The sequence below is a fragment of the Tenrec ecaudatus genome, chromosome 13, assembly GCF_050624435.1.
Source record: "Tenrec ecaudatus isolate mTenEca1 chromosome 13, mTenEca1.hap1, whole genome shotgun sequence".
NCBI classification, from domain to species: domain Eukaryota; kingdom Metazoa; phylum Chordata; class Mammalia; order Afrosoricida; family Tenrecidae; genus Tenrec; species Tenrec ecaudatus.
The window spans coordinates 48,761,658-48,787,865 of NC_134542.1; the positions used below are offsets into that span (position 1 = coordinate 48,761,658).

The 26,208-nt window shown below is 42.1% G+C and overlaps 1 protein-coding gene across 2 annotated transcripts in view; it reads right to left on the reverse strand.

Moving 5' to 3' along the window:
* Positions 1 to 19,155, reverse strand: part of AKAP19 (A-kinase anchoring protein 19) — a 31,723-nt gene extending 12,568 nt beyond the window's left edge. For both annotated transcript variants that reach the window (XM_075530357.1, XM_075530358.1), the window contains exon 1: positions 18,756 to 19,155. The gene's annotated coding sequence lies outside the window, so the exon portion shown is untranslated. The remainder of the gene's footprint in view (positions 1 to 18,755) is intronic.
* Positions 19,156 to 26,208: the final 7,053 nt, after the last annotated feature.

Genomic DNA, 26,208 nt, shown 5'->3' on the forward strand with positions numbered 1-26,208 from the left:
GGTATTGATATGATGACAGATACTCAGACCAATGGAAAAGAACTGAAAACTCAGAAATAAATCATCAGCATACAGACAACTGATCTTTGATAAGGGCCCCCAAAATATCCAATGGGAAGCAGATGCCCTCTTCAGCAAGTGGTGCTGGAAAAAAAAAAAAAAAGGATATCTACCTGTAGAAAAATGAAGCAAGACCTTTATCTCACTTCATACACAAGAATAAACTCAAGGTGGATCAAAGACCTCGAGGTAAAACCCCAAACTATAAGGGCCATCAATGAGGGAATTGGGACCAACCTGAGAATTTTGGCATAGGGAATACATAGGTTATCAAAAATAGGGAAGGAAACAAATATGGATGAGTCACAAATTGACAAGTGGGATATACTGAAGTTAAAACACTTGTGTACATCAAAAGAATTCACCAAGAGAGTAATAAGAGAGCCCACAGACTGGGAACACATCTTTAGCAATAACATCAGACAAAAGCCTTATTACTAAAATCTGCAATACTTTGCAAGCTTACAATTAGCAAAAAACTACCTGGCCACTAACGAGGTGGGCAAAGGACCTGAACAGAAGTTTCACGGGCAGAAATCTGAATGGCCAATGAACATGAGAAAATGTTCCTGATCATTAGCCTGAAGAGAAATGCAAACTAAAACCATTAAATACCACCTGACAGCCCCAAAGAGAGCCCAATTCAAAAAATTAGAAAGTAACAAGTGATGGGCTGTGGAGGGACAGAAACTCTCATCCACTGCTGGTGGACCTGTAGGTATGTACAGACACTGTGGAAATCAATTTGGCGATATCTAAAAGAGATGGAAATTGAGCTACCATATGACCAAGCAATACCCCTAGTGGGCAGATACCCAGAAGAGGCAAGAAACAAACCACGGCCAGATATCTGTGCTCCAATGTTCATCACAGCACAGTTCATAACTGCAAGGAGTTGGAAACAACCTAAATTTACGTGACTGGATGAATGGATAAAAAAACTGATACATACACACAATGAAGTACTATGCATCTCTAAAAAGCAGCGATGAATGCATGAAGCACATTGTCGCATGGGAAGAACTGGAGGAAATCATGCTAAGTGAAGTAAGCCAAGCACAAAAGGACAAGTATGACATGAGTCCACTGAAGTAAGCTTAAAAAAAAAAAACAGGGCATAGGGGAAAAGCCACTATATACATACATTCCTGGAGTGAGGTCCAGGTACTATGGCCAAATCCATCTGTAGACAATTGAACATTCCCTCACAGAGGGGTCACGGAAGAGATGAGCCAGTAAGGGTGCAGTAATGAAACCCACAACTTTCCTCTAGTTCTTTGGTGCTTCCTTCTCCACACTATGATGACCTCAATTCTACCTTACAAATCAGATTAGATCAGTACATGCACACTGCTAACGATAAGAGCCCTGAAGCACAGGGGATCCAGGATAGATAAACCTCTCAGGACCAACAATGAATATAGAGATACCAGGAGGATAAGGGGAAGGTGAGGGGAGAAAAGGAATCGAACACAAGGATCAACATATAACCCCCTCCCAAGGGGATGAACAACAGAAAAGTGGGTGAAGGGTGACAGAGGATGATGTAAGATATGAAAATAATAATCTAACTTATCAATGGTTCATGAGGGAGGGAGAGCAGGTGGAGGAGGGAAGAAGGAAAATGAGGAGCTCAAGTAGAAAGAAAATGCTTTGAAAATGATGATGGAAGCATATGTACAAATGTGCTTAACATAATGGATGAATGTATGGATTGTGATAAAAGATGTAAGAGGCCCCAATAAAAGTATTTTTTTTTAAAGTGAGCTGATACCAAGGGCTCAAGTAGAAAGAAAATGTTTTGAAACTGATGATGGCCACATATGTATAGATGTGCTTGACAATTGTATGGCTTGTGATAAGAGCTTCCAATAAAATGATTTTTTAAAAGCTTTAAAAAACAAAAAAGAAAGAAAATGTGCCCCATGTCAGCTACTGGGAAAATGAAAGTTATAAACATGGCAAGATATCGCTACACACCTATCAGAAAGGGCCAAGTAAGTAACTGGCAACAGCAAGTGCTGGTGACTACGCAGAGCAGCTGGACTCTGACACTTTGCTGACAGGAATGAAAAGTGGCACAGCAGGTACTCGGGAACATTGTTCGGCAGCTTCTTACACAACTGTGCTTACCACTTGACGACCCACTCATTCTCCTGGGTCATAATGCTAGAGAAACCAAAATTGGTTCACATAAACACTGGACATGAACATAACAGTTCATAATTGCCAAAAGTTAGAAATAATTAAAGATACTAATACCTCAAAACTTAGTACCATTGAGTTAAATCTGACCCATAAGAATCCTTACAGGACAGAGCAGAACCGCCCCTGTGGGCTTCCGAGGCTGTAAATCTTTACAGGAAAAGAGCCTTGTTTCTCCAGGAGCAGTTGTGGGTGGGAACTGCTGAATTTGTGATCGGCAGTCCAGCCTGTAACCCATGATGCCATCATGGCTCCCCTAAAATGTGGACCCACTAAATGGATGGATCTTAAAGGCACTGCATGAGTGAAAGGAGCTAGTCTCAAGGGGGTTATGTATGATATACTGTATATACTTGAATATAAGCCGAGCCAAGGTGCCTAATCATTACCTGGAAAACCAGAAAAACTGATTGACTCGAGTATAAGCCAAGGGTGGAAAAGGCAGAAGCTATTGGTGTTTCCATAATTAAAACAAATGAAAATAAAATTACTAAAAATTGAGACATCAGTGGGGGTAATGTATTTACATATTTATTTTAAATAAAAAACATAAATAAAAGGAGAACAAGCCATTTAACATTAGTAAACCAGCACAGTAAGTGGAAAATAGGTTCAACAAAAAAACAATAAGGTATCAACAATGATACCTTAAGAGTACTATTCCTTGAGCTCAATCAGCAACCAAGCTAAAATGTAAAGAGTTAAAATCCTTCATTATCCATATCCCAATGCAGAGCTTCAGCTGGTGTGAGGTCATCATAGACTCTGTCCTCACTGAGATCACCATCATCACCATCACTGCTGTCATTTTCATACAAAGCGCAGTCTTCACTGCCATCCATAGCATTACTCATACTACATTTTTGGAAGGCACGTTGCACCATGTCTTCTGGAATGTCTTCCCATGCATCTCGAACCCACCTTAGCCATTTGTAGAGCACATATGCGGATTCCCATGTGTGTTATGCAGTAACCATTTTGACGACACTCCATAACCCATTTATGCAATGCACTCTCTAGAGCCCCATAAAAAGACGTTAAACCATGATGAGCTTTTTTAGCTTTTGGAATCTGTTCCAAGTCAGCCTTCATTTTCTGCCACTCCCTCACTTGCTTTTCGTCAACACAGAATTCCCTACTTGCAATACTGTTATTGCTCTCTTCTGCTCTTGACACAACCTTCATTTTGAAACCAGCCTCATGTGACCAGCGTTTTATTTTGGTTCAAGCGTATCCATTTCTAATAGGATAAAAAAACAAGACTTTTAAAAAGAACTTTCATGGTAATGCTCTCCCCCCTGCCGTGACGTGTTAGCCGGAGGAGGTGGGGAGTCCATGCGGGCAGGGGATGCAGGATGTGAATGAACACAGAGACCAGAGGGGAGAGACAGCGCTGCCGCAGACACATCCTTACCAGTTCAGCTGCCAGTCTAAGTGAATCACTACCGGTGCTTCTGCGAATTGGGGCCGTCCACATCATAAGACGGCTCTGATTAGTTAGATGTGAGTAAACAAACATTCAAAGCCCTGCAGTTTCAGCGGGGCTTTGAATGAACAGCGGAGAAACAGCAAGATAACGGGCACTCGTCCTGTTACCTGGTGGGGCGGTGGGGGGTGGGGGGGAGGCAGCGAGATGTTACACCTCGCTGGAGTATTACTGACCCATGTATAAGCCAATCCCCAGTTTTTCAGCATATTTTTGGTGCCAGCTCCAGGGCTTCGTTTCCCCTTCCCTTGATAGGAATGTGCTAGAGAGTTCATTGTTTGGTGCGGATTATTACTTATCTAGTAATAATTGGAATATTACTTTGGAAAGTGTTACATGTCCCATTCCCCACATCACCTCTTACCCTCAGCTACCAGCTCAGGAACAGCACTGTTAAGGACATATGACGTATTAAACTATTGCCATCACTATTTATCTATCAGGAGTGTGAAGGTCATGTCAGTTGCACCTCAAATACTTACAGATGAAAATGTTTACATGAAACAACCTTTAGCTAATTTATATATTATGGCTCTAGAAAGCAACAGGAAATTTGTTTTACATTTGTCCATCAATTCAGTTAATTAATGTATATCATATTTACCATTTACTCCAAACTAATAGATAAATAGGCAGGCAGGGCCGGCTATTCCCATTTTTACTGCTCTAGTACTTTCAAATCCAACCCAATCAAAGCTTGTGGATTTACGTGGTGAACTCCCTCTCCTAAGGTTATGGGGTGCCCTCCCACCACGGCTTTAAGTGAGACTCCTTTCCAGAGTTATCACTCCTTGCCACCTCACCGCAGTGCTCCCCCACCATCGATCAGTCCTTCAGTGGTGGCTTGTGGGTTGCTCTGATATGGAAGCTGTGCCACCAGCATTTCAGGTCCCAACAGGGGACTCCAAAATGGACAGGCTGGAATAAAGTTTCCAGAGTAAGACAGAACACAAACAAGAATACAAAAAAGGCAGTTCGTTTTTGTAAAATCAGCCACTGAAGATATCATGAATAACTGAAGATGCGCCCTTGGGTTGGCAGGCACTGAAAATACCACTGTGGACACATTGCCTCCTCCAGAAAGAGCGCGCCTTACTGATGTGGATAGAGCAAAGCATTCAGGATGTTCATTTGCTGGTGGGGCACGGAGCAAAATGAGAAGAAACAGCAAAGCAATAAGTATGCCTCTAGGAAAACAAAGCAGTCAGATATGAAATGGAATGTATGAAGATTGACATCCTAGGTATTTGTGAGCTGATAGTGGTAGTGGCCATTCTGTATCAGGCAATGATATGGTTTACTATGCTGGGAACGACAAATTCAAGAGGGATGGCGTCACATTCATTGTCAAGAGAACATTTCAAAATCTATCTTGAAGTACAATGTTGTTGATAGGATAATATGTAGAACCATACAAGGAGGATCCGTTAATACAACTATTCTGCAAATTCATACACCAAACACTAAAGCCAGTGACAAAGGATCAGAAGAATTCTACCAACTTCTCTAGTCTGAAATTGATCAGGATGCATGAATTAATTACTGGTCATCAGAAAGCTGGAAATAAAAGAGGAAGGATCAGTAGCTGGAAAATATGGCCCGGGAGATAGAAACAAAGGTGGAGATGACAGGATACACTTTTGCAAGACCAACATTTTCATTGCAAAACCCTTTTTTTAACAGCATAAACTGAGACAATACACATGGGCCTCATCAGCTGGACAGCACAAGAATCAAAGTGACCACATGTGTGGGAAGAGATGCCCCCAAACAAGGCCAGGGTTTAACTATAGAACAAGCCACCAATTGCCCGTGTACAAGTTCAGTTTGAAGCCGAAGAGAAGAAAAACAAAACAATTTCATGAGAGGTAAAATACGACCTTCAGTACATCCTACCTGAATCCAGAGGCCCTCTCAAGAACAGACGTGCTGCAGAACACTAATGACTGAAGACTGGCTAAGCTGTAGAATGGCATTAGGAACATCATCTATGAAGAAAGCAAAGATCATCAGAAAGACAGGAAAGAGAGAAAATACCAAAGTGGATGCCAGAAGAAGCTGAAATTTGCTCCTGATCGTAAAATAGCTAAAGCAAATGGAAGAAATGAAGTAAAAGAGCTTAACAGAAATTTTCAAAAGGCATCTCAATTGGATAATACTAGTAATAAGCCAGGACTTTAAAAACAAAAGGGAAGAGCACATTCCGCATATCCTGAGCTGAAAGAACTGAAGAAAAATTTAGGTTTTGAGTTCCAATACTGAAAAATTTTGATCAGGAAGCATTAGCAGAAGATGGACGGAACACAGAGTCCCTACACCGAAAAGAACAGGTTGACGTTCAACCATTTCAACAGGTAGCATATGATCAAGAACCAGTGGTATTGCAGGAAGTGCAAGCTGAACAGAAGGCATTAGCCAACGATAAAGTGCGAGGAATTGATGGAATACCAACCGAAATATTTTAAAAACTGATGCAACACTGGAAGCACTCACTCGCCTATGCCAAGAAATTTGGAGGACAGGTACCTGGCCAGCCAACTGGAAGAGATCTGTATTTGTGCCCATTCCATAAAGAGAAGAAAGAGAGCCAGCAAAATTAAAAAAATATATACCATTAATATAATGTACAAGTAAAATTTGACTGAAGTTCATTTTAGAACGGTCACAACAGTTCACACAGAGCTGCAAGAAATTGAAACCAGAAGCAGAGGCGGATGGGGCACGAGGGAGATCAGTGCTGACGCCTGAGGGACCTTGGCTAGAAGTACAGACTATCAGAACGAGATCTGTGCTTTACTGACTGCAAAGGCCATTCACTGTGCATTTCATTAAAGAACTACTGGTAATATTTCAAAAGAATGGGACTTCCGGAACACTCAATTTGTCTTCATGCAGAGCTTGTACACAAGTCAAGAGGCAGCTGTGGGAACAGAACAAGGGGCACTGCATGGTTCACAATCAGGAAACGCGCACGTCAGGTTTGTATCTTTCATCGTACATAGTCAATCTGTATGCTGAGCAAATAATCTGAGACTGGAGTATAGAAAGAACAACAAAACATTAGTATTGGAGGAAGGCTCAAGAACCTTCGAAATACAGACAACACAACTTTGCTGCTAAAAGTCAAAAGGACTTGAAGCACCTACTGATGAAAATGAAAGAGTGAAACTTTACTATGGATTGCAACTCAATGTAAAGAAATAAAAAAAAATTCTCACAGCTGGTCCAACAGACAACATTATGATAAAAAAACGTAAATGAGGTTTTCGTGCATTTCATTTTATTTTTCTACAATCAACACTCAAGCCTCTGGGCCAATCTTCTGCACAAGCCTATTCACATTAAAGAGCAAAGATGTTACTTTGAGGACCAGGGTGCGACTGACAAGCAGTGTGAAAGTTAGACGTCAATAAGGAAGACTGAAGAAGAATTTATTAATTTGAATTGTGATGTTGGTGAAAGTACTGTGGACGCCAGAAGCACAGACACATCTGTCATGGAGGAAGTACGGCCAGAATGCTCCTTGGAAGCGAGGATGGTGGGGATTTAGCTCATGTACTTTGGGCATGTTGTCGGGAGAGACCACTCCCTGGAAAAGGACATCATGGTTATCAAGCAGAGGGTCAGGGAAAAGGAAGAGCATCAGTAAGATGAACTGACAACGGCTGCAACAATGAACTCAGGGACAGCAGTCATCACATGGGTGGTGCAGAACGCGGCAGCGTTTCATTCTGATGTACATAGGGTTGTATGCATCAGAGCGGGCTCAATGGAACCTAAGAACAGCGCTGCTCACTCCCCAAGTCCTTGACCTGATACCCAGAGCTTCCCAGGCTCCCCACTAAATCTGCAGTTCATATCCTTGGACTGGCTTTCACTCAGAAGCCCTAGTGGTGTCGTGTTGGGCAGCTGGCGAGAGATGACACTTGCTATTCTGGTAAAGATTTATAGTCCTGGAAATCCACAAGGGCAATTCTACTCAGTCCTATAATAGGGTTCTATAGAGTTAGAAATGCTTCAATGGCTGTCAATCTGGCCTGGTTCTGATTTTGGTTAAAAGGATTCTGATATATACTTGACATTACATAATCAACTGGCACGATAACTATCTAATGTGATTATTCATCACATGATCAGAGAAGATGCAGTGGCATTGACAGAATATGATTGGTAAACTGTTCCATTTAGCTCCATGATTTCTTTGATATTTACCATAGTTAAGGAACTTTGGTAAGTTTAAAATAAATAACGATAGCATTTACTGTTCATAACAGCAACTGTTCAAATACTTGATGTATTTCTTAAAAGGCAATTATAATCCAAATCTAGATCCCAATGAATAAAGCAGCTTTGTATAATTTCAATGCCCCCTAAGAAAATAGTTGTTGCATAATGAGGAAACCGTTTCGACAGCATCCACTATTCCTCAAAATCAGCAGATTGTAAGACTGGCCTTCTTAGACGACCTGGGTGACCTTCTGTATGGCGCTCACTGTCATTCTCAGTTTATCCACTAGTGCAGGAAGCTGTGATGGCCATCAGTTGGTTGTCTGATATCGTGAATATTGGGCACTGGTCAGGAAAAGTGTTTCTCCTCTCAAAATGCATAAAAATCTACCCGTAAAACACCTTCCTTAACCATTCAGACAGTCTTTACGAAGTTCCTCCAGTGTTTTCAAGTCCTAGGATCTTCACAGTCCAAGTGCTGTCTAATTTAACAAAATGAAAGCAACCACAGAAGTAGTCGAAGCTGGAGCGCAAACAGAAGCCTCTGCGCTGATGTTCACGACAGCACTTCCCACAGTAGCCCAAAGGTGGGAACAACAAAAATGTCTGTCAATAGGTGAGTAGAATTGCCTTGGGATATGAAGGAATTCAGTAAGGGCTGCTCTCTTTCCTTCTCTCTCCCAAGTCTACTGATAACAATTATTAAATACTGTAAGTGCCTCGCTGTTAATTTTTAGGATAATTAAGGAAATAGAATTACCTAAGAATGTTAAGCATCATCCAGGCATTTACATATTTAGAACCACTGCTGAGGAGGTCAACCAGACGGCGACAAGAAACAAGTGGGCCCTTCAGTGAGCCTTGCTGGGGTCCCACGTCTGCTTCTGCTGGACCACTATTTATGACCAGGCATGTTCAGCCTCCGTCTGCATCCACTCCTCCAGCAATGCACTAAGAGATTCCCGCAGGAAAAATGAAAAGTAGCCTCTGACCAACTAGTTAAGAATTCCTGATTTAATGCACCAACAGAACCATCAAACATTAGTTTCTAAACCAATTTCTTAGTCATGTCACGTCCTAGCTAAATGACACAACTGTAGTTGTGACACATGAATAAGCTCTGTGAAATTCTGGAGCCAGTTCCTTAAGTAACTGCTGTCAGAGGAAGGAAGGGGGAAAAATCAGAAGAACTGGGCGACAATGTCAGAATATTGTCTCCATTGTTCAGCTTGTTACAATGGGACTATTCTTTATATCCTGTAGCTGAAATTAGGCATCTGAGCTTGAGTCAGACTAAAACTAATATAAAACTGTGTGCTTAGTCCTCAGCCCATAGCAATCTGAAAATCGTGATCCAGTCATCGTTTAAGAGCTAAGCCAGTGACTTAGTCCACAGACCTCTATCTCACCTTTTCCACAAGGGGCTTTTATATCATGATTTTATGCAGCTGCTAAGCTCCTCCCCTCCTCCATTTGACAAAATATACTGATAAATAATAAGGCTATGTATCCTGCCTGAGCAAGTATTTACAGCAAATGTGTGTGGCATTGTGAGACAGACCAATTGCCCTGCCCGTCCCGGGATCTTGTTATATTATACTATCTCTTTTTCATATTTTATAACACTGGCAAATTTAAACACAGTGCTTTATTATGGAATCATTTATTTTACAACTCCCAGTGACCCTACAAGCAGGGTAGCACTGTGCCCCCCGTCACCCCTGTGGATTTCTAAGACTGTCACCCTTTACGGGAGCAGAAAGCCCAATCTTTCTCCCGTGGGATGGCTAGTGGGTTAGCAGCCCAATGCGTAATTGACTTGATGGCAGTGAACTTGGTTTTTTGGTTTTTATTTTACAAACATTTTACAAAATCATTAACTATTATCGGGGCTGGGGGCAATGAGCATTGTCAAACACAGCTAGTCTTAGTTTAAATGGGTCCAGCTCTTTTGCACAGTAGCGTAGCACCCAGTAAGAAATGACCAAAAGTTATGTTGTCATTGCTGTGAGGTACCAGCGAGCCGGCTCTGGGCCGCAGGCACAACAGAATGAAACCCGGCCCGGCCCAGCCCGGCCCCATCCTCCCAATCATTCTGTGGCCGAGCCTGCTGACGCAGCCACTGTGCTAGCCTGTCTTGTCCAGGCGCTCTTCTTTCTCACCGCCCCTCCTATTTACCAAGCATGATGTCCTTCGCCAGGGACTGGTCTCCCGTATTCAGTGTCCAACTTTCACATGCACACGAGGCCATGGGAAATACCACATCTTAGTTCAGGCACGCCTCAGTCCGGAGCCTCCCTGTTTTTGAACATCCCAAAGAGGCCCGGTACAGCGATGCTGTGTGTTGTTTGATCTCTTGACTGCTGCTTCCATGAGCATTAACTGTGGATCCAATCAAGGCCAAACCGTTTACAACTTCAACCTTTTCTCCATTTATCACGATGTTACTAGTTACTCCCGTGGTGCGGACTTTGGTCGTCTTTACACTGAGTTGCAATCCACACTGAAGGCTGCAATCCTTGATCTTCATCAGCAAGTGCCTCAAGTCCTCCATATTTTCAGCAAGAAAGGTGGTGTCATGTTCATACTGCAAACTGTTAATAAGCCTTCATCCATCCTGATGCCAAATATTTCTTGACATAATCTAGCTTTTCTGATTATTTGCTCATACAACTCATTAGAGTATATCAATATAGGTTTATGCAAATAATGAGCTCATTACAGTTGTTTTGGTCAAGTGTGTTCTCTTCCAAGTTATTCTAGTAAGCCATCTATAACTTATTTTTCACCTGTGGGTGGAAATATTAGCATAGCTTGTTGACCCCAAACTTTCAATATATACATTATTTTTTGTAAAGATATAGCTAATGAATATTTATAACACAATACTTGTATCAGATATTTACTAGACTTATTTGTGGCTCCCCGAACCTTCAACATTATGATACCACCAGTGGTCTTATCTCACTACCATGGATTCGGCACACACTGTCTGGTGTGCTTGCTGTGGAAGAGTCCACAGGCAGATGGCATGTTCATTAATTAATTCGATTAAGAAAATAGAACTCATCAACAATTGTTTTGCTTCCTTAAAGACAACTGCTGTTTACCTGAAAAGAACAAAGATCTCATTAAGAGAAAATCAAAGTGCAGTCAGAAAAGGTTGCTATTATGGAGTAAGTACGAGTACCAAGGACAGAGAGACTTGAGCACAGAAATAGTCTGATGCTCTCTGGAAACACACTGAGGAGGGAGGTCTGAGGAGGCTAGAGAATTTAACAATATTTTGATGATTTTAAAATATAAAAAAATAACGGTGATATGGTTGGAAGGGCTTAACAAGATGGCAGCATAAGCAGCTATGCCCTTAAAAAGCATTAAAAAAATCAGCAGCTGGCAGGATCAACTATCGGTCAAAGGGGCGAAAGCACGACATGCATGGGTGGATTATGATGGTTTCCAGAGTTGCCTATTCCACTTAAGGTTCCAGTTTCAACCACCACCAAAATCACAAAACAAAAAACAGCAGGAAAGGACAGGCACTTCAGAACAGCAAAAGAGTGACAGAAATCATTCCCATGTACTGGACTCAGTAGACAAAGAGTTCCAGGGTGGGGGGAGGGGAGTGAAATAAGAATAGAGTTTTGCTGTCTGTTGCACTCCCTTAGTGTTTTCCTCGGTGTGGCGGGGTCAGATCAAGTGCACTTCCCACCCTGTGTCTCCAGTGTTGTCCCCTGGAGGACTATGGGTCAGTGAGGGTGATGATCTGAAATGTAGCTTGCCTAATTTACAATAAAAAATTGTTTTAAAAAGCAAAAAAAAAAACCCCAAACAATTAAGTTGGGTTGGTATAAAGTGATGTTAAATATAATCCCCATGATGCCAATAAGGAAAATATCTAAGAAATAGACACAAGAAATCCTGGAGGCGTAGTAGGCTACATGTTGGGCTACCAACTCCGAGGTCAGCAGTTCAAACCAACAGTCACTCTGCAGGAGAGATGAGACTCACAGGCTCAGAAACCCAGACGGGGGCTTCTATTCTGTCCAACAGTGTTGCTTTGAGTTGGAATCAACTTTATGGCAGTGGGTTGTTATATACAAAACAAGAGAGTTTTTATATACAAAACAAGAAGGGGATAGAAGTGGTTCACTACAAAAATAACCAAGCAACCACAGAAGTAGGCAGTGTGGAGTGGAATGAAGGACAAAGAGGGTGTAAGACACAGAAAACAAATAGAGAAATGGCAGAAGGATGTACTTATCAGTAACTTCATGATTACTGATTTAAATTTAAAAGGCAAAAAAAGGTGGAATGGTGAAGAAAACATGGTCCAGCTCTATGCTGTGTACAAGAGCTACTACATTTCAGATCAAAAGATGAAAATGGCAAAGATTTTCCATGCAATAGTGCCCACAGAGCAAGGGCAGCTGGATTAGTATCACACAAAATAGACACAAAATCAGAATAAGAAACTAGATAATAAAACACTCTGATGCTAAAAGGGTCCAGTCATCAAGCATATGTAACAATTATAAATACACATATCTATGCACCCAGCAACAGAGTCCCAAAATAGATGAAGCTAACTGACATAATTTAAGGGAGAAACCTTTTGATATACAGCCAACCAATCTGAGGGAGAAAGTTGAGACTACCTGACCCCTAAGGATTTACACAGCTTCAGAAGCCCTATGTAGGGTCACCATGAGTTGGTGGCTTTGGTTTTGGTTTATATGTTTAACATTCTCCAATGAATAAAACAGAATTCTCAGTGTCAAATGTGACACAAGGAAGGCATTCCGTGTCCTCTTCTGACTTCACATATCACTGCTTTACAAGCAGGAGGAGAAGCAAACTCCATAGGCCACGGCCAAGGTCCGGCAGGCATGCCTTCACCCCTGAACCTTCCATCAGCTGTCTCTCCCAGCACACTTCTCTAGCCTTTGTGCTAGGTTCAATAATGTATTGCAGTGATCACCCGGAACTCACAAACCATACTCATAATTATCGGGTTTACTTATTAATTAGGGAAGTTAACAGGTTAGAACTCTGGATCAAAGTTCAGGGCAGAGTTCTTTGGTCAGGAAAGCTTTTTTCTTACTATAAAGGCAGGCAGGCCTCTTTTTGTGGCCTTCAGCCCTTTGGCTTAGCCTCTGTCCTACTTGGACAATGTCACAAAGCTTTTGTAGAACTTCTGACAGATGCCCAAAGGGCATTCCTCTCCCCTTTAAGCCTCTGTCCAGAGGTGTCAGACTCTGGCTCTGTGGGTTCTCCATTCCACAAACAAGATGCCTTGCTTGAAGGCATTCAGCTCAATTTCCTGAGTCGGCTGCTGGGGGTGGGGGTGGGGGCACTGCTTTGGCTCAGGCTCTGTCTCATGATTCTGCTGCTCCTGCTGCTCTGCCATTCCTTCGCTGCTTCCCTGGTATCGCACCTCTGTCTCTAGTCAAGGAGGTTCACGGCTTCAATGCACAGGGAGTCTGGGGTCCAACAGGGTCACTCTACTCCTTGCTCTTCCTTTTTTGATGGTAGTGAGAGTCCCACCTCACCCTGACTCTGAGATGGAATATTTTAAACTTAGCAGGATGACAAAGCTGATCAATTCCCTCATTAGAGTTCCAAAGTTTTAGAATCCAACCTGTTAACAATCACTCACGACTGAATCATCTAATTCTGTATCTTCTCTTACCCAGGCTCATCTGGAAAAGTCATTTGGTGGTAATTACAAAGACTATGACAAGAAAATCTATATTAAATATGTACCTGTACTGGAACTAGGAATTACTGTTTGTTTTTAGAAATCTAGGCAAAAATTACAGACTTGATATTGTACTGGGGGCTCATACACTCTTATCACAATCAATACATACATTGTCAAGCACATTTGTACATATGTTGCCATCATAATTCTCAAAGCATTTGCTTTCTACTTGAACCCTTCATATCAGCTGATTTTTCCCCTCCCTCCCTGTACCCCTTTCTCATGAACCCTTGATAATTTATAAATTATTACTATTTTTCATGTCTTACACTGTCTGATGTCTCCCTTCACCCACTTTTCTGTTGTCTGTCCCCCAGGGAGGTGGTTATATGTTGATCTTTGTAATCGGTTCCTCCTTTCTACTCAACCTCCCCTCCACCCTTCTGGTATCGCCACTCTCATCACTGGTCCTGAGGGGCTCATCTGTCCTGGATTCCCTGTGTTTCCAGGTCCTATCTGTACCAGTGTACATCCTCTAGTCTAGCCAGATTTGTAAGGCAGAATTGGGATCGTGATAGTGGGGGTCAGAAATCATTTAAGAACTAGAGGAAAGTTTTATGTTTCATTGTTGCTACACTTCACCCTGACTGGCTCGTCTCCTCCCTGCGATGATGTCCAGTTGCCTATAGATGGGCCTTAGGTCCCCACTCCGCACTCCCCCTCATTCACAATGATATGATTTTTTGTTCTGATGATGCCTGATACCTGATCCCTTCGACACCTCATGGTCACATAGGCTGGTGTGCTTCTTCCATGTGGGCTTTGTTGCTTCTCAGCTGGATGGCCGCTTGTTTATCTTCAAGTCTTTAAGACCCTAGACACTATCTTTTGATAGCCGGGCACCATCAGTTTTCTTCACCACATTTGCTTGTGCACTTGGTTTGTCTTCAGCAATTGTGTTGGAAAGCTGAGCATCATGGAATGCTAGTTTTATAGAACAAAGTGTTCTTGCATTGAGGGAGTACTTGAGTGGAGCTCCAATGTCCATCTTCTACCTTAATACTAAACACACACACACACACACACACACACACACACACATATATATATTTCCCCATCATCATATATAAATATATATATATACATGCCTGTATTTAGGCCTCTATAAATGTCCTTTGCCTCCTAGCTCTTTCCTCTACATTCTTTTACTTTCCTCTTTTCCCACTATCACGCTCAGCCTTCATTTGAGTTTCAGTAATTCCTCTCAGTTACATTGCCCTTGATCAAACCCTACCAGGCCTCCTACACCCTCCTCACCACTGATTTTAACACTTAAACCTTTTGCCATGAAGTCTATTCCAAATCATAGCAACCTTACAGGATAGCGCAGAATTGCCAAATAGGGTTTCCAAGACTGTAATCCTTATGGAAGCAGCCTCATCTTTCTCTCTCTCAGGACTTATTGGTAAGCAGCTGAGGACTTAAGCTCCACCCACTAGGGCTCATTAGTTAATTGGGGAAAACATTGGGGATTTCTAGGAATTCACAATTCAGACATTTTTTTAAGCTAACATCCTCTCCTGACCTCTGTTCTTTAGCAAGACATTTCATTATTTTTCCCATAATGCCCTTGTGGAAAGAGCAGCTATGGGCTGCAAGGACAGATAAATAAGAAGGACAGTGCTAGCCAAGTTCAACTGGCCCGTTCATTTGAGTTCTGGATGGCTAACAAGATTCCCTGCCAGCATTGTACTCAGCACTTGCCAAGCATTACTTTGAATTCTAACCACCACCCTGTAAATTCGATGTTACTGAGCGCAATTTATTGCTAGGAAAAAGCAGTTTCTCACTGTCACAAAGGTAGTTGGTGGCTAACCATAGGGGAAAAGGTCAGACTCCAGGGCCTTTCCTACTGTTTCACAGGTGTTGACGTGTGCCTCCATGCAATGGGACCCATCCAATACAGAACTTGTGATTGAGAGGTCTGCTGAACAAATGCACCAAATGTTCAGGTGACACAAATGCAGAAGGTAGAAGTCATATGACCAGCACTACACCCAAGATTAAAACATAGCTAACCAACTAGACAGCGTAGAGTACATTTCAAGCAGTAACTAGAAAGAAACGTTCAGTCAAACAAAGAAGAAACAGAGCACAACATATGGGGATAAGAGTATGGGAGAGGAAGGTGGGGGTGAAGTTTTCAGTCATTTTTCAATTATTCAGCAATTTTAATTTGAGACAGGAAATTATTGCATTCTGCACTATACAGATTCACCTGAATTCAACTTTGAGATAAGGATCTGCAGTAAGGAAAGAAGACATAAGAGCCTTCCTTTATTGAAGAGAACTGGTATTAACTGACTTCTAGGCATGTTAAGTACCATGTGAAGACTGTCTCATTTAATCCTCATAATCTATGTAAGGATACAGTCACACACCACATAACATCTATTCTAGGAATATCCTACTGCATGTATGCTTATAGTACCACCCCATGGGAAGCCTATTTTAACAATGCGACCCACGCACACAACCAAAGCCAACAGACGTTACTTTGAGGTGAGCATCAAAGCATCTTTACGATTACTGTATTATTATGTTAAAGCTGGAAGTGCTTCTTTCACATGTTTGACTGAGCAAATGTCCTTTGGCTACAGTACTTTGGTGAATCTTTACAAGGTGCTGGGTGGTCCTTTGTTCCTTCAATAACCTCTTTCATTTTAAAAGAAGCTCCAGTTTGTTCATTTACTGCATAACGGTAGGTTTAGGATTGACACTCATTCTTACTCGAGGACTGCTTGTATATACTATGATGTTCTCAATGTCTGATTCATACAACGACCTGTGTTACAGAATGTATTGTGGAGGTTAAATGACGCATGACTGTCATCATTCCCAATTTATATATGGAGACACTGAAACTCGGTGTATAAAGGAGATAGTCTGACTTTGTATCACTTTCTAGACCCATTTCTTTTTAAAATTTTGTTTTTAAAACAGTTTTATTGGGACATAAACCACATAGAATACAGTAGTTCAGTCATATAAAAAAGAGCTGTACAATCATCACCACAATCAATTATAGAAAATTTTCTTAAAAATGAGGAGCTGATGCCCAGGGCTCAAGTAGAAAGAAAATGTCTTGTAAAGGATGATGGCAACATATGTACAAATGTGCTTGACACAATGGATGTACGGATTGTTATAAAAGCTGTTTAAGAACCCTCAAATAAAATGATTTATTAAATAAATTAACGGATCACTAATAAAACAGAGTGCCTACCTTCAAAATTAATGGAGAGAAAAAAATAAATCCCAAAGTAAGGGAAAGGCAGAGAAAGAAACATGGAAAGGATAGAAAAATTAATTACAATATGGATTGTCTGTTTCTGGTAGGACAACGAACACCACAGGATGAAAAAGTAAATCTATCTATTAACTATTAACAGATATCTAAAACGAGAGGATAAAGAAGGACAAGTGAAAAAGAACAAAATAAAGACGTACTAGGTTGATACTAAAATGTTTTTTCTTCTTTCTTCTGTCCTGTTATTAGTTCCCCATTTCCCCCAACCTTCCCTGTCATGCCCCCGTGAAGCCATTAATCCCGTTACTGTCTCTACAGCTGCATCTATCCTGGATTTCATATGCCAAAAACAAACCAAAAAAGCTAACAAAAATAACAACAGAGAAAAATCTCAATCAAAAAGAAATCAGAACACATTAAAAACTAGAACTTTAAGATGGTAGACATATTTCTTAACTCTCTTTAGTCAGTCTCTTTTCAGCTCCTGATGTTTCTTTTTTATCTTTCCTGCAGCAAAACCCGAATAAACTTTTACAAGGAGAAAGACGAAAGAGAAATGGGTCTGAGGAAGCAGCGGTCAGTTCCACGTACACAGCCTTGTTAACAATAACTGCCAGTTGAGGGTCACCTGCAAGTGTGAGCTCCCTGTCCCTGCAGCTGTCAAGCAGATGCAGCTGGTCTGTCAGAAGTGCGGGAAAGAGGCAATGCCAACGGTCGAGTGTGGTCTGTGATCTAAAGTGCCCTCTTGCTATAAGAAGAGTCCTGGTGGCACAGTGGCTATCAGTTAGGCTGTGACCCTCAAGGCCAGTAGTTCGAAACTACCAGCTGTTCTGTGGGGGAAAGATGGGCTCTCTATTCCTGTAAACAGCTACACTCCCGAAAGCTCTATACTGTCCTGTAAGGTCACTATGAGTTGGCATCAACTCGATGGCAGTGAGTTTGATTTTGAGGCAAGTTTACTTACTTTTTTTTTAATACAGCAGGCAGAATATCTAAATGTTATCTTCCCATCGCTACATCATGCAATGTGCACGAGACATCTGAAAACAGCAGCATCCAAATGGAAAAAGGGAGTCCAACTGTTGATCTTGATATGATTTCTACCCTGTCAGATAAAATGGATTTTTATCCCTATTAAATAGCATTTTCCTAGGATAAGTACCATACACACCAGCTCCTACAAAGATGGAGTCTTGGATGACAAAATTGACAGGGTTGTCATTTTATGTTAACTTATTCCCATAAAAGCGTGGTGGGGAAGAGCGATTCTGACCAGAAACCAGCGGAACACTCCCGTTGTTAAGACTTTGCTCCTTGGAGTCCTCCCCATGACTGAAGGATATTCTCTGTCTCCTCAGACTTCCTATTTTGCATTAGAATTCACCTCAAGACTGGCTCTCCCACAGTCCCCAAGGGCACATCACATTCAGGCAGTGCCTGAAGCTTGACTTGAAAGTCCACGTTCATTCACTCTGCTGGTAGAACGGCAGAAGGTGGTGAAGCTGAAACTCGGATAGGAAACCTTTAATTTAATGGCTCAAAACAAGATGGACGGGGGCAGAGGCGAACTCTCAATAGGGATGCGAGACTCCTTCCAGGGCAGCTCTGGTTTATTAGAGCTGCTGTCACCGCGGGGTTCTTGCCATCGGAAAATCTTAAGGGCAAAAAGGTGATAAACAAAGACAGACACCTCCCCCCCACCCACCAGCCCCGCAACACGCACACACTACACACGTTCGCCCGCCTCCCAGATGTTCACTTACAGGACACGCCGCCCGGACAGATGCGCGCTGGCCGTCCCTCCCGACAGCAGAGGAGGACAACGGGCATCCCGCGCGCGCCTGGCCGCAAACCCAGCTCCGTGCAGATGCTCCGCTCTGGGGAGACCTTGCTGGCGTCAGAGCCGAGCGGCCCGGCAGGGGATGCGGTCCAGCTGCCAGGGCAGCAGCGCCGCCCTTTGCCCAGGGCCTGGCTTAATCTGGTGGCAGCGTTTGGAGGACGGGGCGTCCTCTGGTCGCGCTCCTTGCTCCAGGCCCCTCCTCCCTCCACCGCCGCTGCCCCTGCGGCCGCGCGTATCGCCCGGTTCGCGCCTAGCACCCTGCCTGTCCCGCCCCGCAGGTGGCAGCCGAGGGGCGCTGGGCGGCCCAGCACGGGATGCACGTGAACGTCTGGCGGCGGGCAGAGTCTTGGGCATGTCTGCGGTCGCCCGAGCAGAAGCGGAGGCGGGGCGGCTGTGCCACCGCTGCACGCCCACCTCCTCCGTACACTGGCACAGATATTAGACTCCACAATAATCCCTTAAAAATCAAGCCAACAAGTCACTTCACTGCCTCGCCCCTGACCTCCGGCCTGGGCCAAGTCACTTCACTGCCTCGCCCCTAACCTCCGGCCTGGGCCAAGTCACTTCACTGCCTCGCCCCTGACCTCTGGCCTGGGCCACCTCAAATCGAAGCCAGCTGGGATTCGAACTGAGCTCTGCCCAAGGGAGAAACGTGATCCTGAGTTGTCTCCATGGCCTTGCCTGCTAAGGACTAAGCTCGACAGTCAAGCCTGCTCTGATTGCAAACCCTCCTGTACCAGGCCTGACCCGGGACTCTCCCTTCCCACACTTAACTGGCCCTGTCAGTATGTAGCGCAAAAGTGCCTAAAGTACTTAAAATTGTAGAAGGCTATATCCATTTTTTACTTTTCTCTTTAAAATAGTTTCCCAAGCCTGTTATTCTCATTGTAAAACACGCCTCTAGAGATTGTTGAATCCCTTTTTCAAACACCAAACCTCAAACATGGCTATCGCTCAATGAGTTTTCCAAGTGGTGCCCTCTCCTGTCCAGGGTGGTTCCCAGCAACATTAAACACCCCAAGAGAATTACAAACGAACTGCAACTATTTTCTTGTAAGCTGCCCTACTGGCGTCAATTCCACTTTGATGACCCCATGTGTACACAGTAGAGCTGTTCTATGGGGTTTTCAGAACAGATCGCCAGCCTCCTTCCCAAGTCAACTCTGAGGCTTAAACTGTCAACCTAGCTGCTAATAGTGGAGCTCAACCATTGAAGGCACCAAGGGGCTCCCTTTCCTCGGGGTTGTTGTTGGGATGGCATTGAGCTGCTTTTATATTGGCCCCAAGTGACAGAATAGAACTTCCCCAAGGGTTTTCCTGGATGTAAACTTTACAGATGCCCGTCCTGACTGGGCAATAGTTATATAGGCTGTCTACCGAAAGGTTAGGGGTTGAAATTCCGTAAGAGAAAGACCTGGTCATACACTCAGATGAGTACTAAGATTTTATTTAGATTTGGCCTAGACATACAGATAGCTACTTTGCGTAGGCTACAAACAAATAAATCTTCATGCCAGATCCTAGATTAAAAGTCAAAAGCAGAAATGTGGCTCATTAACATTTTCTGTAACCCAAGATGTCAAAACATATTTCTTGCATGAAGAACTAGTCGTAGGTAAAAGAATGATGTCTTATACCAAACACAGTGCCAGAGAGTTGATTCTGCCCCATAGCAACCCTATTAGACACGGGGTAGAACTGCCCCGTGGGCTTCCAAGACTGCAAATCATTACTGGCACTGGTGGGATTCAAATAATTTAACAACTAATGATCATTAAGTATAATAAAATATATACCAAAAGGTAGTTTATCATTTCATACAGTTAACACTTAAGAACAAAGAGGCACACAAACCAGATTATGTTATGAGTTTTAAGTATTAGTGAAAATATTAAATAATAGGTGACAAAAATTTTCTTTAAAACCTGTTCTTTAAGATTGGTGTTCTCACTTGCAATATTCTTTGCTTTTATCCAAGTCTCACCAGCTGTGTGATTTACCCTTAACCATCTTTTCACTGTGGGAGTATGAGCCCATTCCTTTAGAAGCAGGTCAGTTAGCTATTAGGCATTATGTTTTATCTGCTAGAAACAGGTACTTCTTTTCTGTGAACGTGTTATGTTCGTCTTTGAGAAACCCCTTCCCACTCCTGCTGAACTTACAGTAATTATTCCGAACCCTTTCTGGAATTGCAGAATTCATTTATAATCTCTTGTGGGAATCTGAGGCATAATTCAAAGCTGAAACCAATGACAGTGTCTCACCCCCTCTTATTTGGCACATTTTCTCTTTATATTATGTTTGCTTTAATGAAGTAAAAAGCACAAGGGAATTAAAGTGTATTTCATCAAAAGAATTTATGAAATGATAAATATTACAAGCATAGTTCCATATAATTTTTAAACTTATGGATGGAATGAGTATTACTATGGGCACTTAGAATACATTGTTACGCAAATGACTATCAAAAAAGAGTAAGGAAAAATGTTTAAATAAAAAAGAGTAAGGAATGTAAATTTGTGATATCCACATTGGATGGAGAACCTGGATCAACAAGTGCCATTTTAACAACTTGTTCACCAAACTAAAAAACATATTAGGTATTGGTTCTGCCAAGCCAGTATGAGTCAGCAGAGTCCCACCACTGTTTTACAGGAGTAGAAAGCCTCATCTGAGCTGTGGTTTTGAACAGCTAACCTTGGGGCTAACAGCCCAAACTGCCGTAACCTACGACACTACCAGCACTTCCCTCCTAACATCATAGCTGGTTTAAAATATTGTAAACAATATCTCTTCTAATGTTCAACTCCCCCAGATTCAGAGGTAATTATTGACTTATCTGATGGATCAGAAAAGGGATCATGTAAACTTGCCAAGAGTGAGAATTGTCCATGCTAATATTTTAATCCCCATTCCACAATTTGTTGTTCTGTGACTGCTGGCAAATTGCTGTGATACTGGAACTAGTCAGCCACACTTCAATGCCAGCAGTCACCCACGGCAGATAGGCTTCAGTGGAGCTTGCAGACAAAGACAGACTAGGAAGAAGGAAGAGGTTGTTCCCTTCTGAAACTTAGCTACTGAAAACCTTATGAATTTTTTTTTTCCAGAAAACTTTGCCCGACACTATGCTGGGAGATGAGCCTGGCAGGTCGGCAGGTCGGCAGGCACTCCAAATACGAGCGGGGAAGCAGAGCCTCCTGGGAGCTGAGTCAATGAGGAGAGACCCATCCCTGCAACAGGACATCACGCCTGGTCACGCCGAGGGTCAGCAAGAAAGAGGACAACTGCAGGGCGAGGATCGCACCAACAGGCCCGAACAGAACAAGTGTGAAGAAAGCTCAAGCCTGGATGGGTGCTTTCTTGTACAATGGGTCTTTATGACTCAGAAGCAGCTCCACAGCACCTAACACCAACACTATTTTAATATTTATCATGATACATAGGTGTCAGAGTTACTGTGCCCAAATAAGTTTTGCAAGCTGTACTCTCTTTGAAATGAGAATAGATTGACATTATCTTCTTCTTATGAAATCTTTTCTGAAGAAAAAGTTTCTTTAACTTTTTCTTATAAGATCTCTCTTATTTATATCTGTTATGATGTAATTAAATGTATAGCAACCCAAACAAGGCAAAAATTCCTGGATGGCTAATATCCTGAATGGGATTTTTTGCTTGGAGCTCTAGTGGTACTGTGAATGAAGCATTGGGCTGGTAACCACAAGGTTGACAGTTCAAACCCACTAGCTGATCTGTGGGAAAAGAGATGAGGCAGTGTGCTCTATAAAGATTTGTAGTTTTAGAAACCCATAGTCACTGTGAGTTGGGATAGACTCTGTGGCGGTGGGTTTGGTTTGGGTTTGTAAACTATGAGAAGCTAAACTTATGTTTGTTAAAATCATCCACTTGTGATATTTCTTTTATAACAGCACTAAATAACTAAGACACAAGGCCAGGAATTACTGTTCCATAATATTTATTATTAATGCTTTGCACTAATTAAGTTTTTTTAGGAGCACATTTGAGTCCTCTGTCCTAAGTGGTGGAAGCTGAAACCAGAGGCACTGGAGGCCAAGGCAAAGAGACCACGAGACACAGCAGAGGAGCAGGCAAGACTATGCGACTGTGAAGCGGAGCAGCGGGTTGACTTCCTGGCCCATGGAGAAAGAAGCTTAGGAACGATGTGGCCGCGAGGCTGAGTCTTGGAAGGTGGCCAAGCAGAGGTGTTGCTGTGGACCAGTGACTGTGTCCTTACTGTTTACTGATCCTGGCTTGTCATAACCTGTTAACGTGGGAGACACGGGGAGGGTCGAAATAAGGTAAAGAAGGATGGAGGCTAGAAGCATGTCTGACCCTTGCCTCGTGTAAGCCAGAGAAGTCATATCTAGCTCCCACACTTTTTACAAAATAGGGCAGAGTACCATGGATTTCCAGAAGAACAAACAAATCTGTCTTGGAAGAAGTACAGCCAGAATGCTCTTTAGAATCTAGGATAGCAAGACTGTCTCATGTATAATCTATGCTGAGAAAATAATCAGAGAAGATGGATTATATGAAGAAGAATGTGGCATCAGGATTAGAGGAAGGGTTTATTAATAATCTACAATATGCACAACTTTGTTTGCTGAAAGTGAGGAGGACTTAAAGCATTTGCTGATGAAGATCAAAGGCTGCAGCCTTCAGTGTGGATTACAACTCAATGGAAAGAACACAGAAATGATCACAACTGAATAGGTAATATAATAAGTGGAGAAATTATTGAAGTCAAAAATTGCAGGGGTAAATAGGTTGCACAACACCTCTTTACAGTGTTGAAAAGCACAGCTGTTACTCGGAGGACTAGGAGGCCCTGGCCAAGCCATAGTCATTTCAATGGCCTCCTATCCATGGGAAAATTAGACACTACAGAAGCAAGACCAAAGAAGGACGGATGCATGTGAATGATGGTGCTGGTAAAGAATATTTAAAATACCACAAATTGCCCAAAGAACAAAGAAATCTGCCTTGGAATAAGTACAGTCAGAATGCTCCTTAGAGGTAAGGATGGGGAGACTGTGTCTCATGTACTCTGGACATATTGTCAGGAGACCAGTCCTTGACAAAGGACACCATGCTGGGGAAGTAGTGGGGCAGTGGAAAAGAGGAAGACCACCCAAAGATGGGTTGACAGTGGCTGCAACAATGGGCTCAAACATAGAAGCAATTGTGAGAACGATGCTTCATGTAGGGTTGCTATGAGTTACAGCAACACTATCCACAAGCATGTCTGTTCATCAGTAACTACATAGGGCAGAGTAGAACTTCTCCAGAGTAGTTCCTAGGCTGTGGTTTGTCCGGGAGCAGGTCTCCGTGTCGCTTGGTGAGGGGCTGCTGGGTGGGTCTGAGCCACCAATGTTCTCATCAGTAGCTGAGCACTTATCTGTGGGCCCTTGAAGTCTTAAGACTCAAGGTTCACAACAATATTTCATTTGGGGACATAATTCAATCGATAGCACCTGTTTTAAATCAAAATCCAACTCTGATCAATATATGACCTCCCGTGTAGGTGGGCACTATAGCAGTTTATTTCTTTTCCCTTTCCTTCCCCCTTAGAGTTCTTTTGTATTACGTATTAGTTTGAGTTTGGGCCTTTAAATGTATTGCTCTTAATTTGTCAATAAATAAACCTCATTGTACCTATACAAGATCTATGTAAAGCATTCTGTTGTGACATTCACCTGTGTTGTGATATTCACCCTTTCACTAAATTTAATTCAGTACATTTTGAAGTCTAAATCACCATCAACACCCCCACTCTATATTTCTCTAGGATGAATGGAGTAACAATCTTCAATAGGTAGAAATGCTTGAAAATAAGTGAGTATATTGTTTTGTTGTTGTCATTGTCTTCTGATCATCTATATCTGTTTTCCATGTTGGAGTCGGACCATGTTGAGGACAGGCACTATGAGCATTATGATTTGTTTACTTATTTCTAGGACAAAGGATATGGAAGGCACATTTCAAAGACAGGTGACCCAATGGAATGAGGGAATGATTTAACAATATAATTAATATTACATGAAAGTAATACTAATTTGGCAGAAGATAAGTTGAGAACAGAGCAGCAGTGTATAGACAACAAGCTGGATTCAGGAGAGGATATGGCATGAGGGATATCAATGCTGACTTTAGATGGATCTTGGTTGAAAGCAGTTTTCTAATGGTTAAAATGGCAAATTTTATTGTACACATTTTAATACACGAAAATGTTCTTTAAAATGAATATAAAAGAACCCAAGGGTCCATCAACCAATAAATGGATGAACGAAATCTTACTTGTGTTTTATTTACTATGCAAAGACATTCAACTGTATGATTCATTAACACTATGGATAATATTAAGAGGATGGGAAGTCCAGATAATTTCACGATGCTCACACAGAACCTGGACATGGACCAAGACACATTTGTTTGTCCAAAGCAAAGGGATACCTCATGACAAAATCAGGAGGAGTGTGAATCAGGGTTGGATCCTTTCACGATACTATGCAATCTGTGTGATGAGCAATCATCAGAGAAGCTGGAGTCCACGCAGAACACAGCGTGAGGACTGGGGTAAGGCTCATTAACAATTTGCAATAAGCAGATAACACAACCTTGCTGGCTGAAAGTGAAGAGAAGTCGAAGCATTTACTGGTGAAGATCAAAGACTCCTTACAGCCTTCAGTATGGATTGCAACATGTGAGTAAACAAAAATCCTCACAACTGGACCAACACACAGCATTATGATAAACAGGGAAAAGATTCAAGTTTTCATGGATGTCATTTTACTTGTAGCCATTTTCAGGGCTCACGAGAGCAGCATACAAATCCATTAAAAGTGACAGGGATTTTAGTGCAATAGTATAAACAAGTATGGATGAGACTACCAAGTTTGGGTGTTGTATAAGAGAAGTATACTCAGTTAGTTGGAATAATATTAAAATCTTTCTCCTTAACTCAAAAAAATCTCCTAAAGTCTTCTTAAAGTCAACCTGCCTGCCTGATCATTATGCCATTTTAACATCCCATTCTATATGGAATCAAATCTATAATACACATTTAGAAGATTAGATAGAGACTTTATGGATCAATAAGATTTTAATGAGAGAAGATGCAAATAGTTATACAGCTTGAAGAATGTAATCAGTAACTAGATTGTATATATAGAAACTGTTTTACTACGTATGCTCACAACGAAATAAAGTCAGAAAAATCTTTACAAAAAAAATTTCAAGATGCAATGCACTGGGTAAATTTATCATACAAAACCTCTTTAAAAATTAAAAATAAGTCATATCTGATGGGAGCTTGTGGGAGCAGATGAAGAGCGAGTTGGAGAGAGTGGAGTAAG